Here is a 16,311-nt window from a genome sequence, read left to right as displayed (position 1 = left end):
TCTTGAATCTTTCCTACCAGATAACACTGGGCAACATATTTTTACTCTTCCAAATACCACTAGCTTTTTTAAAAGCTGGTCTCTTACCCAAAGCATTTTGTTAGTATGGTGCAACCGGCCATATGGACTCTCACTGCATTTGAACCAAGAAGAAAGAAGAACTGTCATTTCTCTCGCAGCCACACCATCTCGCTGCTTCACATGCTTTCTAGTTTTAAAATGCTCTGATTCCTCCGGTGCCCCCTCAACCTGCAGGATGTTTCAGAGCATTTGTTCAGTGCTTTTGTAAAAGCAGTTGACTGCTAAATGCTATTAAATGAGCCATCAGTGTGAGAACATTCGTCTCTTGTCCAATACGTTTTTATGACTTAGGGGTACTTAAACTCCACCTGAAATGCTTTCATATTCTAAAACATATCAGGAGTTCTAGGAGCCAAAACCTTTGCAGCTACTCTATCCCTTTCCTTAATGAAGCAAGATTAGGTGACTGGCAAGCAGAGACAGAGTCGGTTGCATCACGTGATGGTTTCTCGTTTAGTAATCATATGCCATGTGACATTTGCAGTAACGTATTTGTCCTTGTATTTGTTCTGTTGCAGGTTTGAATAATTTTGATATGTATGTTGTGTTAGAATATTTAAGAAGTATTGCACTTTAGTGCAATGGAGGTTTCTTCCAAAACAGCAGTGATACCTTATATTCATGTATTGATTGCTAGTTAATTTTCTTTTATGACACCTAACACATATCCAGATGGATCCCATTGTGGAACAAGGAAGTAGCACACAAATATTATTGCTCTTTTTTAATTAGAAGTAGGTAAAGAACATGCTATTAGCTAAAATTTAATTCAAGAAGATTATCCTAATTGTAGCTATGAACCAAACAGAATAGCGAGATGTCATTGCTTTAGACATTCACTGTAGTGCTGTGGTTAATGTAAACTCTGAATCTAAGAGCAGTCTGGGTAATTAATTTCATTAGTGTCATTTTTTACCTCAAGTAAGTATTTAAATATATTATCAACAGCAAAAGGAATAATGGTTGCTTCTAAATCTGGACATCTGTGGCTATCTTTACATTGGCATCCTGGTGGAAATCAGGAGAGCTTTCTTGACGTGAATCTTTCAGCTATCCCTGCTTCTCTGTGATGGCTCATGTCACAGAGCAACCCTGGACAATGCCAACTGCATCACTTCTAATGAAACTGAACCAGAAAACTTATTCCATGAGGGCACCTTCTGTGCTGCAACCACTACCAGAACAGAGCTGGTCCAAAATAGTACCCCAATACACGTAGTGTAAATTGTCAGCAGATACTGCCTTCCTTAACAGATCTGCTTCTACTGCATTGTACTACTTGCTAACGTAGACATAGACCATTTCTAACATGGTTCTCATCTCCAGTCCATGTAATCTTGGCTAAATCCCTTACTCCAGCAAATGTTGCCATTGTCGTCAGCAGTGTTGCATAAAAAGAGCAATATATAACTAAATATGAAATTGTCCTCAGTGTGTTTTCCAACTTAATCCATGTGGAATCATCTAGAGCATAAATTCTTGATAACCCTTGGATAGTCATGGTTTGCAGTTTAGAACACTCTCTTAAATACTGCATATTTTTATAATAAATTTTGTTGTTATGTTTGATTAAGACAGTACAGACTGCACTGGATCATCTCTCTCTCCAAAACCCTTAACTCAGTGGAATGATTAAAGTGACTTAGCACTAACCCTTAGTTTATACTGGTATGAATAAAAGCAAATGGCTGTGCAAATGGCTAAGCAGCGATGGAGGATCAGAAGCCCAGCTTGAGTATTTTGTGCTGATCTACAATGTCTGGGCATCTTTCCATTTAGATCATCAGTTGAAATGTGTTTAAATAGGGGAGGTAATTGGGTTTTGATTGTATGCTCAGTTGCTCTGATATCTAGGACAAAAGGCAAGAAACAAAAAGCCTCTTCCTTATCTTACTTTTTTAACAATTTCAAGGTGAATGACAGATGTCTTACTGATGGTTTTGCTCTAAGTTTTGCTCAGATAGCATCTCTCAGTGAAGGTTCAGAATACAAAACATTTATGCCTGTTTTTTAAGTCCTTAAGCAGAACGCCAATGGGAATTCTGCCTGTATAAAACTGAAGGATGGAGCAATATATTATAGCTTTAGGCAAAATGAACAGTTTCTGACACGTATTACAAAATGAAAAAAAAAAAAGAAAGAAACACTGTTGGGGACAATCATGGGTACTTCTGCTAGGATGCAGAGTTCTGGATTTATACCTCTAAATTTTCAGAGAGTTATGCAGAGTTTTACCTATACAACTCTTTCAAAAGTCAAAGGAGCCATGCTGATAAGCTGAAACATGGAGGGAGTAGTGTACAAAGAACCTGAGAGTTGAATACATAGCCTATTGCATTAAGATCACTGTAAATATCAACTAAAAATATGTACTAATTCATGTTTATAAGTTATTACTGTGTTAGTTTCATAGATACGGTAGCATGACTATTATTAGTTTTATTGAGTTTAATGAACTTTACTTTGTATTCCTCTGTGAATGCTCTGAATGCTGCAAACAAAAAAAGCACAACAGTATTTTTCAAGTTCTCTTGGCGCGATAGCAGTGTCTTCACTATTGTTCAATTTTACAGAAATAGCAACATTTCATCATAAATTGCTATACTAACAACATATCTTCCTTTAAAAGATCTGTCACTAGGAGATAAAAGCATATGTGATAAGTCTTGTCTAATCTCATTCATCTGCCTTTACAAAATGCCCCAGACATTTTGTGGGAGAATATGCTGCTTTTGCTTCATGTGGTGTTTGTTTTTGGGGATGGGGCAGGGGAATAATAGGGCATTTTGCAATGGTAATTGCATCAAACATGCTTTTTTTTCATTATTATTGTATTTGTAGAAACATTATGATTTAATTTCTTTTTGTAGATAAGACTGTTTGACAATAGCTTTATTTTCTCAGCTAACCATCTGGTTCCATTAGACTAATAACTTCTCACATTTAGTGGTATTCGTATCAATGTCTCCATATCAGCTGCATTTTAACTTCATAAAAAAGGAAATGTGATTATTATTTTTGTCATACTAGATTTTGCTGATCAACTAAATATTTCTGCACCAATCTACATATTAATATGCATGTTGTAGTCTGTACAATTGTTCAACATCAAAGTATCTGTTTAATTTATGTCAAATGTCTGTAAAATAAATGCATTGTTCTCCATTTCAGTCTGATAGAATAAGCAGGATAGTAAATAAATGTGTAAATGAATCATCTGTGTCTCATTTCAGTTCTCTGCATGAAGCCACTTTACATTGAACATTGCATATATACCAAAACAATAATCCATAATGTCTTTAGATTTCATTACTTGAAAAAATTATACAGGGATCTCTGGCAGACAATGCGTACAGAAATAAATCATTTGGCTATGCAAATAAAGTCAGAATCCATTGTTTAAAACAAAAATGAAAAGAAATACAGTGCTTCTAAGCCTTTTCTTTTCCTCTCCGTTCAGCATTATTGCTAATTGTTACTTGCACTGTCACAGATACAAGACCTCAACTGACTTTACAAGAGTGAGCAAACATTATTGCTTGCAGGATGGAAAGCAGAAGCATGGAAAGAATTAGCAGCCTTTATTTTGATAGTCAAGTTTAGGTACCTCAGCCTAATATTCAGAGGTGGTGGATAAAGCAATCTCCTGTTCTGTTTACTAGTAAATAACAACCCAGCTTGGACCACAGCAACTTGTGGACTGATTTTTTTATAGCCCAAAAACTGAGACAAAAAAAAATGTAAATTATACTGGGAATTATTTGCTCCTTCAGGATGAACCATGGAAATAACTAAGTTCTTTTACAGGCAAAGTTTTGCTGGTAATGCAACTATAATAGAGCATCTTTACCATTCAGAAAATAATACAATTTCCTCATCTTCAAAATAGAAAGATGTTTTTAAGTTTCTACATCTGAACGGTAATGCAATGAAATAAAAATGGATGAACAAACTCGGCTCTTTGGTGAGCATGCTGATTATAGTTATTGTAAGAGAGCTTACAGGCACACGTAGCTTCACAAGCCCATTGCACTATACCTACCTCTAGACAAGAGTTTTCTGCTCTGCCAAACTTCTCCCCTTTCAGTTTTCAATCTAAGGGCTCCCTCTATGAATGTGTAGCACTGTACATAAATCTTAATTTGTTCCATCTTCCTGTTTTACTTCAAACACATTCCCAACTTCCTCTTTCCTTAAAAGCAAAATCCACATCCATATTGCTTCCCCCAGCCTCTTTTTCTTGGCATCGCTCTGAATAATTGCATTTGAAAGAATTTCAAATTCAAATCTTAAAAAATTATTTGGAGTATATTATTCAATAACCAAGCAGTCTGCAACCCACACCTCTATCCATAGTAGCTGAAAGTATCTCCAAAACTGCAGATCTAGATGCACATTCCACCTGCAGCAAGACCTTGGCCTTGTGTAAGTCCTCTGACCCTCCAAATTCTGACTGCACAGAAAGGAGATGAGGCCATACAGGAGAAACAGAATGGGAGAATGAGCCTGGACAGTCAAGGGACCAGAGTACACAACCATAGATCAGACACGTCTAAAAACCTCTTTGATCATGTCATGAGATTAGAAGATCTTTTTGTTTTAGCAGGGCAATCCCAAGTGCAACTAAAGGCTGACCAGAGAATGGATTGAGTGCAGCCCTGAGGAGGAGGACTTGGAGGTGACTGATGAAAAGCTCAACGAGCTATCAGTGTGTGCTTTCAGCCTAGAAATCAGCTGTATCCTGGGCTGCATCAAAAACAGCATGACCAGCAGGTTGAAGGAAGTGATTCTGCCCCTCCTCTCTGCTCTCATGAGACCCCGCCTGTGCCCAGCTCTAGGTCCCTCAACGTGAGAAGGACATAGAGCTTTTGGAGCAAATCCAGAGGAGGGCTACAAAGATGTTCAGAGAGGCTGGAGCACCTCTCCTATGAAGACAGGCAGAGAGAGTTGATCTTGTTCAGCCTGGAGAAGAGAAGGTACCAGGGAGATCTGACAGTGCCCTTCCAGAGCCAAAATGATCCTAGAAGAAAGGTGGGGATGGGCTGTTTACAAGGGCATCAGCCTTAAGTTGAAGGAGGGTAGATTTAGATGAGATATTTGAAAGAAATTCTTCACTGTGAGTGTAGTGAGGTACTAGAACAGGTTTCCCAGAGAAGTTGTGGCTGCCCCCTTCCTGGAAGTGTTCAGGGCCGGGTTGGATGGGGCATTCGGCAGCCTAGTCTAGTGGGGTGTGTCCCAGCCCATGGCAGGGGGTTAGAACTAGATGATCTTTGAGGTCCCTTCCAACCCAAGCTAGTCTGTGATTCTGTGATTAGGTCTTAACAAAAGAAATATTCTTGGCAGACCAGGAATAGAGCAGGTCATACACATCATACTCAGAAAGTACTGAGATGCCAGTAGGTACATAAAATTACCCATCTCTAATCTTTCAGAGGAAATCTTCAAGCATATCTAATGTATATATTGGGAAAGAAAATAACCTAAATATTCAGGATATCATTATGTTAAACCTTAATTTATTGCACAGTCTTAAACGATGTTTCGGCTGACTCTCCGAATGCAAATTTTAATTGAGTGTAGAAAAAAACTAAATCAAAGTTGGTATAAACATTTTTTTGGTCTCTAGAAACCCATTAACAGTTTTCTATCTCTTTTTAAAGAAAGATGTACATTGGGAGAGGGCAATTAGGCCATGTTGTATCATGTAGTATGTTGGGGGTTTTTTTGAAGTTTCAGAGTATCTCACAGACCACAGGCCTCAATTGCCTGCCTAAGCAAATGGTTAGAGCCCCTAAAAAAAAAAATTCATTACTTATCTGTGGTGATAGCAAGCCAGTTTCCAGGCCCTGGTCTTCTGAAAAGAGTTTGCAGACTTAACTCTAAAGTATGGCTTTCTCCAAATGAAATATCAACTTTTAATGGATATATACAAGACCGGTTGTTAATAGAGCTGGCTCAATTTTAGACTGTCAACCAATAACTTCCTCCCAGTAAAATATCTCAAATTACTTTTCAAACAGCACTTTTAGTACTTACCGGTTTTCATCCAAGCACTGAAATACCAGCAGACTTAATCTATGGGCACCACACAATCCACAACTGAAATTGCCTTCATAAATATGTACTTCATTTTCAAATCAGTTTCATGAAGTAAGCAGCCACCTTTCAATATTTCAGTGCTATTTTCCCCTTAGTTGTACAGTGAAATGATACCCTAATTGCAAAACATGAAGTTACTTTCCCTTCATCAGTTCATGATGAAAACACTAATCAAAATCCTAACTGCATCTTTGCAAGGAACACAGAGGTTTTGATTCATATTTTTGTTCCTCACTGAATCAAAAAATGGGGACTTTGAGGTCACTGAAAGCCCACAGACCAGGCATCAAAGGCTATCCAGGACTAATGCTCTTCCTTCAAAGATTTCCCTGGCTGTTGGCTGGGGTTGGAGGGCACTGAGCCTATACTTTTGTTCTCATGGATTACCTAAGGGAACATGGCCCTCACTTGGGTCACGTAACTAAATATCTGTAGCGTGATGCCTCAACCAGAGGGAAGCACAGCCTGACCTCCAGCACAGACCTGTCATTTGGGCATTTTCCAATGCTTGCTTTAAAAACTGGACTGAATTCTACTCAGTCTTCCCAAAGCCATCATTTATACATAATAAACATTATAGAATAAGCCCTGATCGACCTGAAATCCAATCACCTGGACTCAATACCTATGAAAACTGTAGCTGCCTTATCCACACCAGGGCTTTTTATATTTTCCCATTATGAGCTAATAAAATCCTACTACTGAGCAAGGCAGTGTCAGTTAATGAAAACTGAGAATCTGCTTTAATAGAAGCTTTGAGTAACTAAATGATTCGAAGTTGAACTCTGCAGATTCATTCTTTTCAGCTTTTTGAGAAAAAGTACTACACAAACAAAAAGGTTACATATTACTCATGAAAATATAAAATAACTGCATTATTGTCTCGTTAACTAATTTATCAGAGAACTTTCACCAATTACACACTCAGAGTTACTGATTCTTGATAGAGTGCAAAATAGACACTATTGATCAGATTATTAGAAAAACCGGTCTGCAGTTTTGTTAGCCAACAACATCAGAGGTGCTGGAGGGAAATAGTTTAATGAAATATGCTTACTTGGCTTATGACTACAAACTGACTTTGTCTTCATAAGAATTTATCAGGTATCAGTTGATACAGGTGACCTGCTATGTAGTTAAATGTGTATTTTCTTCTTCCTAAAGACCACAAAGAGCAAGACCAGGGAGACAAAGTATTCGTTAATCACCGACATGCCTTCAAATGCAATAAATGGTAGTATTTCATCATGATAAAATACTACAAAATACATCTAATTTGCTGAAAGTAAAGACAGAACAAACACAAAGAGCACCAAAAGGTGTAATTTCTAAAATTATAATAAATAAGCATGGTTGAGTTTTTTATTTATTTCTCACTCTTCATCCTCATTTTTATTACAGATTATCATCCTTTCAGGCAACCTGATCAAGTGAAGGGTGCTAACCCAAACTGTTCTATGATTCTATGATCCTTCCCACACTAGAAATCATCACAGCAACAATTTATTTCTAATACCTACTAAACTACCATTTAGGTGTTCCTATTGCAAAAAAACCAGTTATGTTATCACTTACTGTTATTTAAACTACTAATGAAACTATTGGTTTGCTTCATAAAAGAAATACATTTTTATGATTTGCTCTCTTATGTTACAGTTTTCAAATGCCAATTTCCAGTTATTCTTCAGAATATCTTCCCATGTCAATTTGTTTCTACCAGATGATTGACTGTGAAGTATCAGTACAGTATCCATATCCATGCTATTAAAGTTAAAAAAGCTTCCTAAGAGATTATTACAACTTAGTGCATTCATTAAGGAAAAGGGTTCAAAGTGAACCGTACTCCAATTAGACTCTAGCTAATCCACAGTGAAAAGTGCTATTATGAATGCCTCAGCTGCAGGAAGTGTTTCTACCTTACTAAACACTTAGGCATCCAACCACAAAACACAAATCCATAAAGAAGCAGAATTCATTACCTCAGTCACTCAAGTAACTGCCTGTCTTTACCACCTTTTCCATTTTAATGTTTTACTGTTGTTGGTTTAATTATTTCATTAAAATACATAAAGACGAAGGCATAATTGTACCATTGTTAGAAAGGAATTGTCTTCAGACATTCTTCAGAATATCTTCCCACATCAATTTGTTTCTACTAGAAGGTTGACTGTGAAGTATCAGTACAGTATCCATATCCATGCTATTAAAGTTAAAAGTCCTCACCACGATGGCACATGATAGAAACATCTCATATTTGTGACACATCTTCCAGTGACAAGTCTGATGACCACTAAGTGACTCCACATATATATATATATATATATATAGGCACATATAAACATCCGTATGCACCCAGCACATATGGAATCTGGCACTGTCTTAACACAGCAGTCTGCAAAATGAAACCCTGTAACACCTCTCATACGTGCTCTGATATAGGTACAGTCTAAGGAGATTTCTCAGTTCACCAAGGAACAGCAGAAGGGAGGATCTCACAGATCTAATTCATAGTTGACGCAAAAGAAGGTGTATACCAGAACATCCTTTTCCATGCATACCAAAAAAAAAGTGTTAATATCTGCACATCACTACAAGATGATTTTATGATTATGGTACTAGTTAATATTTTCATCAGTGACATTGACGGTGAGGTTGAGTGCACCCTCAGCAAGTTTGCAGATGACACCAAGCTGAGTAGTGCATCTGACATGCCAGAAGGTTGGTATGTCATCCAGAGGGACCTGGACAAGCTGGAGAAGAGGGCCCACGCGAACCTCATGAGGTTCAACAAGGCCAAGTGCAAAGTCCTGCACCTGAGTTGGAGCAATCCTCGTCATCAATACAGGCTGGGAGGTGATGTGATAGAGAACAGCCCTGCAGAGAAGGACTTCAGGGTGCAGCTGGACAAGAAGCTCGACATGAGCTGACAGTGCATGTTCACAGCACAGAATCACAGGATCATAGAATCATAGAATCACAGAATCATAGGGGTTGGAAGGGACCTCGAGAGATCATCGGGTCCAACCGCCCTGCCAAAGCAGCTCCCTAGCTCATATTGCACAGATAGGCGTCCAGATGGGTCTTGAATATCTCCAGAGATGGAGACTCCACCACCTCCCTGGGCAGCCTGTCCCAGGGCTCTGTCACCCTCACTGTGTAAAAGTTCTTCCGCATGTTGGTGCGGAATTTCCTGTGCTCCAACTTGCAGCCATTGCCCCTTGTCCTGTCCCCACAGACCACTGAAAAGGGGCTGACTAATTCACCCTGCATCCCATACTTCAGATATTTATAAACATTAATAAGGTCCCCCCTTAGTCTTCTTTTCTCTAGACTGAACAGTCCCAGCTCACTCAGCCTTTCCTCATAGGGGAGATGCTCCTGGCCCTCAATCACCTTTGTAGCCCTTCTCTGGACTCTCTCCAGGACATTCCTGTCTTTTTAATACTAGGGAGACCAGAACTGGACATAATACTCCAGGTGGGGCCTGACCAGGGTAGAGTAGAGGGGGAGGATCACCTACTTTGACCTTCTGGCCACACTCCTCCTGATGCATCCCAGGATCCCATTGGCTCTCTTAGCCACCAGGGCACACTGCTGGTTCATGGCCAACCTGTCATCAACCAGGACCCCCAGGTCCTTCTCCACAGAGCTCTTCTCCAGCAGGTCATCCCCCAGCCTGTACTGATACAAACGGTTGTTCCTTCCCAGCTGCAAGACTCTACACTTGCTTTTGTTGAATCTCATCTAGTTTCTCCCTGCCCAGCTTACCAGCCTGTCCAGGTCTCTCTGAATGGCAGCGCAGTGTTCCTGTGTGTCAGCCACTCCTCCCAGCTTTGTATCATCGGCGTACTTGCTGACGGTGGATGCTATTCCCTCATCAAGGTCATCAATGAAGATATTAAACAGGACTGGACCCAACACCGAACCCTGGGGAACACCGCTAGTCACAGGTTTCCAGCCAGATTCTGCTCCACTGATCACCACCCTCTGAGCCCGGTCCGACAGCCAGTTCTCAACCCACCTCACTGTCCACTCATCTATCCCATGCTCTCTCAGCTTTGCTATCAGGATGTCGTGGGAGACAGTATCAAAAGCCTTGCTGAAGTCAAAGTAGATGACATCCACTGCTCTCCCTCCATCTACCCAGCCAGTGATGAGATCATAGAAGGCTATGAGATTGGTTGAGCATGATCTCCCCTTGGTGAATCCATGCTGACTACTCCTCATGACCTTCTTCTCTTCCAACTGCTTGGAGATGGCATCCAGAACCAGCTGTTCCATCACCTTTCCAGGGACAGAAGTGAGGCTGACTGGCCTATAGTTGCTTGGATCCTCCTTCTTGCGATTTTTAAAGACTGGAGTGACATTGGCTCTCCTCCAGTCTTCAGGCACTTCTCCTGTTCTCCAAGACCTGTCGAAGATGATAACGAGGCCAACTGTATCCTGGGGTGCATCAAAAGGAGTGTGGCCAGCAGGTCGAGAGAGGTGATTCTCCCCCTCTACTCCAGTCTTGTGAGACCCCACCTCAAGTACTCTGTCCAGTTCTGGGGTCCTCAACATAAGAAGGACATGGAACTGTTGGAATGTGTCCAGAGGAGGGCCATGAAGATATTAGAGGTCTGGTGCATCTCTCCTATGAAGCATCTCTCCTTGTTCAGCCTGGAGAAAGGAAGGCTCTGGGGAGATCTCACAGTCGCCTTCCAGTGCCTGAAAAGCACCTACAGGAAAGCTGGGGAGGGACTTTTTAGAAGGGCATGGAATGAGGGGGAATGGTTTTAAATTGGAAGGGGGTAGATTTAGATTGGATATTAGGAAGAAATTCTTCATTATGAGGGTGATGAGGCACTGGAACAGGTTGCCCAGGGAAGTGGTGGCTGCCCCCTCCCTGGAAGTGTTTAAGGCCATATTGGATGGGGCCTTTGGCAGCCTGGTCTAGTGAGAGAGGTCCCTGCCCATGGTAGCAGGGTTGAAACTAAATGATCTTTAAGATTCCTTCCAACCCTAAACATTCTACAATTCTATGATTCTATGTGTGGCTTATATACCTGGTGTAAATTAAAGCATAGGTAGACTAGAATAATTCCATTCTGGCAAACCAAGAAGTTTCTCATGGCAGCAACAGTAGAACTCTGGCTTTAAGTATTCCCTGCTCTCTTGCTTGACTGACTTGGCCTCTCATCAGGACCATATAAGGAAGCCCTCTTCTATCACTTCAAGCAAATTCTAGACATATGTTTACTTTCATAAGGAAGGACTGAAGAAAAGCTCTACTTTTTCTATGAAATATTTCAAAACAAAATCAAAAATTACCTGCATTTCTTGTGAAAGATAAAATAAGATTCCTAGTAATCAAAAGAAATCATTTAGTGCATATAAAAAAATCCAATTGTCTTGTGTTTAATAGTATCCAGAGCTCTGAACAGGTAAAATTGTAATTCCAGGAGTGTATCAATGTTGCAAATTGATAGTCATTGTGGTATGTCTGATCAGTGCAAACTACTTTGTTATTATGTATATGTTGAGAAGCATTGCCTGTCACAATAGCTATTTAAAACAGTGTCAGAAACCTAGTGATGTCTACCAACCTCCTAGTTACACATTTTAAATAACAGTAAATGATTCCTGTTTCATTTGGAAGCTTGGATTGATAACAGTAGCAGATTCAGTGTCACCACTCAATCGCAAACTTTCTGGTTTTCTGGTATTAACTACAGCTCAACTTCCCTGTTGTTTTTACAGATACACAGGTAAGTATGTATCTTCTTCATATTTCCACAATACTAAGGTTGTTGCAAGTCCATTCTCCTTCTCACAGCCTGCTAAACATGCACAATGTTCAGCTAATCCATAGAGCCAGCAAATCCTGTTTTTAAGACCTTATTTTCACATTGGGAACAGTTTCAAAGCTGTTAGTTCCCAGTACCTGGCACATTAAGCAAAATAAACAAACAGATGAATAAATTATAACTTCTAAACAAGAAAAGCTTCAGAGAGGTCTTTAACAATCATTTCCTGGAAATAGTTACCTCAACTGAATCTGTGTATCTCAGGGATAATCCACAGAAAATGGTGCCAAATGTCCATCATTACTCAGTGTACCATGGATATCAGCATCTGGCCATTAACTCTGGGACTCATTCCACATATTTTTGTCAGGCAATTTTCATTATCATAAAATGAAATCCATAAAGATAATTTAAATTCCTTAGAGCACGTAAGCACCATGAATATTTTTAATTTATTTAAATGCCTTGATATTAACCAAGGAAAATTCCATGTAACTTCATCAAGAATTTGGCATATTGGCTACAAGCAAGTCACTGGTTAAAACATGAGGCATCTAGTAAAGTCAAAACATGAGAAGTGTTTGCTTCTGGTAGCAAGATGGACAATGGTAAGTGAGGGAGCTGGGTCTGTGTAGCTTGGAGGAGGCTGAAGGGTGACCTTATTAATGTTTATAAATATGTAAAGGGCAAGAGTCAGGAGGATGGAGCCAGGCTCTTCTCAGTAATGGCCAGTGACAGGACAAGGGGCAATGGGTGCAAGCTGGAGCATAGGAAGTTCCATGTGAATATAAGGAGGAACTTTTTCACTGTGAGGGTGATGGAGCACTGGAACAGGCTGCCCAGAGAGGTCATGGGGTCTCCTTCTCTGGAGACATTCAAAACCCACCTGGATGCGTTCCTGTGTGATTTAGTCTAGGTGATCCTGCTCTGGCAGGGGGGGTGGACTAGGTGATCTTTCAAGATCCCTTCCAACTCCTAACAGTCTGTGATTCTATGCAGCATCCCAAGTTACCATTCTTCTTGCTGAGGGGAGTCTAACACACTGTGGTAAAGCACTGGTGTGACACTCAGTGATGTGAATGTGCCAGTGGACACAGCTGGTGATAATGCAGTCAGCTACACTAACTCTATGTGACTCTCTAATGTAGCTCTTGAGCTGGGGGAGAATAAAATACCTATCAATTCCTTTCCAGTGTGTGAATTAATCTCAGAAAGAGGAGGACACCCTGCTGAGTTCATCACTTTGAACACTAAAATATGTTTGTCTCTAAAATCTGTGTTACATTAACTGAGAAGAATACAACCTGTATTCTTTCATACCTATATTAACTTAATAAGCCATTGAGATATCTAGTATTTAAAACACACAATGAGATCTATACACTAAACTTCAGAAACCATCTAAATATGTTACAATTGCTAACAGCACTCTCAACAGAAGAAATCTAGCCCTTCATTTATTTTTAACTTCTTCTTTCACTCTATTCCATAAAATGCATTTATTTACAAAGAAAGCAGGAAAAACCTGTAATACTGAATCAAGTAATCTAAGTTAGAAAAGGCAAATCAGGAACTTGCGTTGGATAATACCCTGCTCCTGATCTGGTCTCAGGAAATTGCACTCATTTTCTCTTACACATTCTCTAGTAAATTAATCAGAAACTTCTCCCTTTCCTACTGATCAGAATTCCCAAAGGGATATGTCCCCTTGGAAGCAATGGTTTCCATCCACAAACGGGGCACAGTGTTTTTGCAGAGACCTCCAGACCTTCCCAACAGGCTCCTACACCAAAACACTGGGTTTGGACTGCACCATGGGAGTTCCCCAGCACTCACGTGGCCTGTGACTGTAGATAACAGAGACATTAGTTCAGGCTTGATACTTTTGCCTGCAAAGCCCAAACCATGTGAAACCACAGCAGATGCTTGCCCAGAAACCAAAGAAAGACAGAACGCAGTTGCAGAGCTATACCTATTTTCTACTGTGGACCCAACCTGACCCATTGCATTTTTCTCCTCTCAGAAATGTACTGTGTCTAATTGCTCCTGTATGATTGCCTCAGGAACAATACTCATAAAACTGTGAAATACTTATATGAATTTACACCTGCATGATCTTGGCATACCCATAAATAAAATCCCTCAACAAATGGAAAGTTACTGTCAGTAATTTCTAGGCAGATGTGGCTTTCCAAGATCTGTTACTTTGACAGTATTGTATCAGACCTCTGCTCTGATCCTTTAGTTCTATATATGATTAATAACTCCAGTAATATTATTTTAACAGAATTTATGAGGCTCTGTTACTTTGATTTTTCCATCATTCTGTACTGCATAACTATTGCCATTGAATTAATTTCATAAGGTATATGATAGTAAAGAAGTGTTTTGGCCGATTAGATGTGTATCAAGAATATCAAACCATCCCTTTAATCTTCATTTCAAAGTAACTGCATATAATACTATATAACCTCTATTGGAACTACATGTATGTGATTTTAATGTATCTAATTCTGAAGTCTACTGCTTCAAATGGTCTTGTGGCTCAGTGCTGCTAGTAAGATAATTTAAAGAAAAAGACCCTATGCTATATCACTCAGGTGAAGTTAGTTTGTGAGCCAAGAAGCAGTTTTGTGATGCAACAGAAGACTGTAGTACAACACACCTGACAAAGCTCAGCAGCTTTGAAAGCATGTCTTTTAGGCAGAAATGACAACTAAAGGGATAAACAGGACTAATGCCACAAAAACTCCAAGAAGTGAAAAGGACCTTGGAGTTTTCAGTGCATGACTTCTTTTTTCCACCTCACTTGCTTTTCTGGTAAATATTTTTAATAGGACTTTTGATTCTGGTGGAGGTTAGGATTAAAATAGGTAAGACCAATTCACACAGGGATCTAAAAGGATGGCCTTCAGAACAAGGAAACTGCTGTATTCTTCATTATCTGTGGGGAAAAAAAAATACAGGGAGTGTTTTAAAAGGACTCTAAAACTACTTCAGTGCTAGAATGTGTTCCAAAACTTTGTATTTGGGGCAACAGTGCAAAATATCAATTCATGAGGCAAATGGTAGCAAGAAATGACACTGATTCTCAGTGTATTTTCCAAGATTTTTTTTTTAAGTACCTAATCTAACACTGTTGCACTTTATAAACTTTGGCCAACCTGTCACACCAGCTCAAGAACCTCTGCATTCCACCAGGAAAGTTCCAGCTACCCATGTCCTTGTGTCAAATCCTTCCTTTCCAGGTATTTGTTTCCTTATAAAATCCAGTGTCATGTTTTAACCCCAGCAGGTAACTAAGCACCACGAAGCCACCCACTTGTCCCTCCCTGCTTCCCCCACACTCACCCCAGGGGGGTGGGGAGGAAAATGGAAGAAAAACCTTGTGGGTTGAGATAAAGACAGTTCAGTTGGATAACAAAGGAAGAGAATATTAATAACAACAGCAGCAATAATAATAAATAAATAAACTCAAGTGATACAGAAATGCAATTGCTCAGCACATGCAGAAGGAAAACAAAACCTAAACCAACAACATGATGCCAAATCTGTCTAAGTAGTGATCATAGGATCATAGAATGCTTTGGCTTCAAAGGGACTTCAAAGGTCATCTAGTTCCAAGCTCCCTGCCATGGGCAGGGAGACCCTCACTAGACCAAGTTGCCCCAAGCCCCATCTAACCTGGCCTTGAACACTTCCAGGGAGGGGGCAGCCACAGCTTTTCTGAGAAGCCTGTTCCGGTGCCTCATCACCCTCAGAGTAAAGAGTTTCTTCCTAACATCTAACCTAAACCTACCCTCTTTCAGCTTAAAGCCATTGCCCCTTGTCCTATCACTACATTCCCTGGTGAACAGTCCCTCTCCCACTTTCCTGTAGGATCCCTTTAAGTATTGGTATGCTACAATGAGGTCACCCCTGAGCTTTCTCTTCTCCAGATCTTCTCCTGATCCTGCCTCCTGGCTAGCTCCCCCAGTTATATAGGGAGCATGATGGTATATGGTAGGGAACATCCCTTTTGTTCAGCCTTAGTCAGATGTCCAGGCCATGCTCTCCCAGCTTCTTGCCCACCTGGCAAGGCATAGAAAGCTGGGAATTTGTTGAGTTAGTGTGGACACAACTACCTATCAACAACTGAAAACATCAGTGTGTTATCAACATTATTCTCATCCTAAATCCAAGACACAGCACTAACCAGCTACTAGAAGAAAAAACAAAAAAAACCCACAACTCTATCTCAGTGAAAACCAGGACTTCCAAAAAATATCTGTAAATAAATAACTGTAGAAAAAAAAAAACTGTAGAAAATGCATTTATGTAACATTAACACTGAGCTTAAAATGCA

Source organism: Gallinula chloropus, assembly GCF_964237585.1.
Source record: "Gallinula chloropus genome assembly, chromosome: 2".
In the NCBI taxonomy this organism is placed as follows: domain Eukaryota; kingdom Metazoa; phylum Chordata; class Aves; order Gruiformes; family Rallidae; genus Gallinula; species Gallinula chloropus.
The sequence above is the reverse complement of the archived record's forward strand: the minus strand, read 5'-3'. Positions refer to the sequence as shown.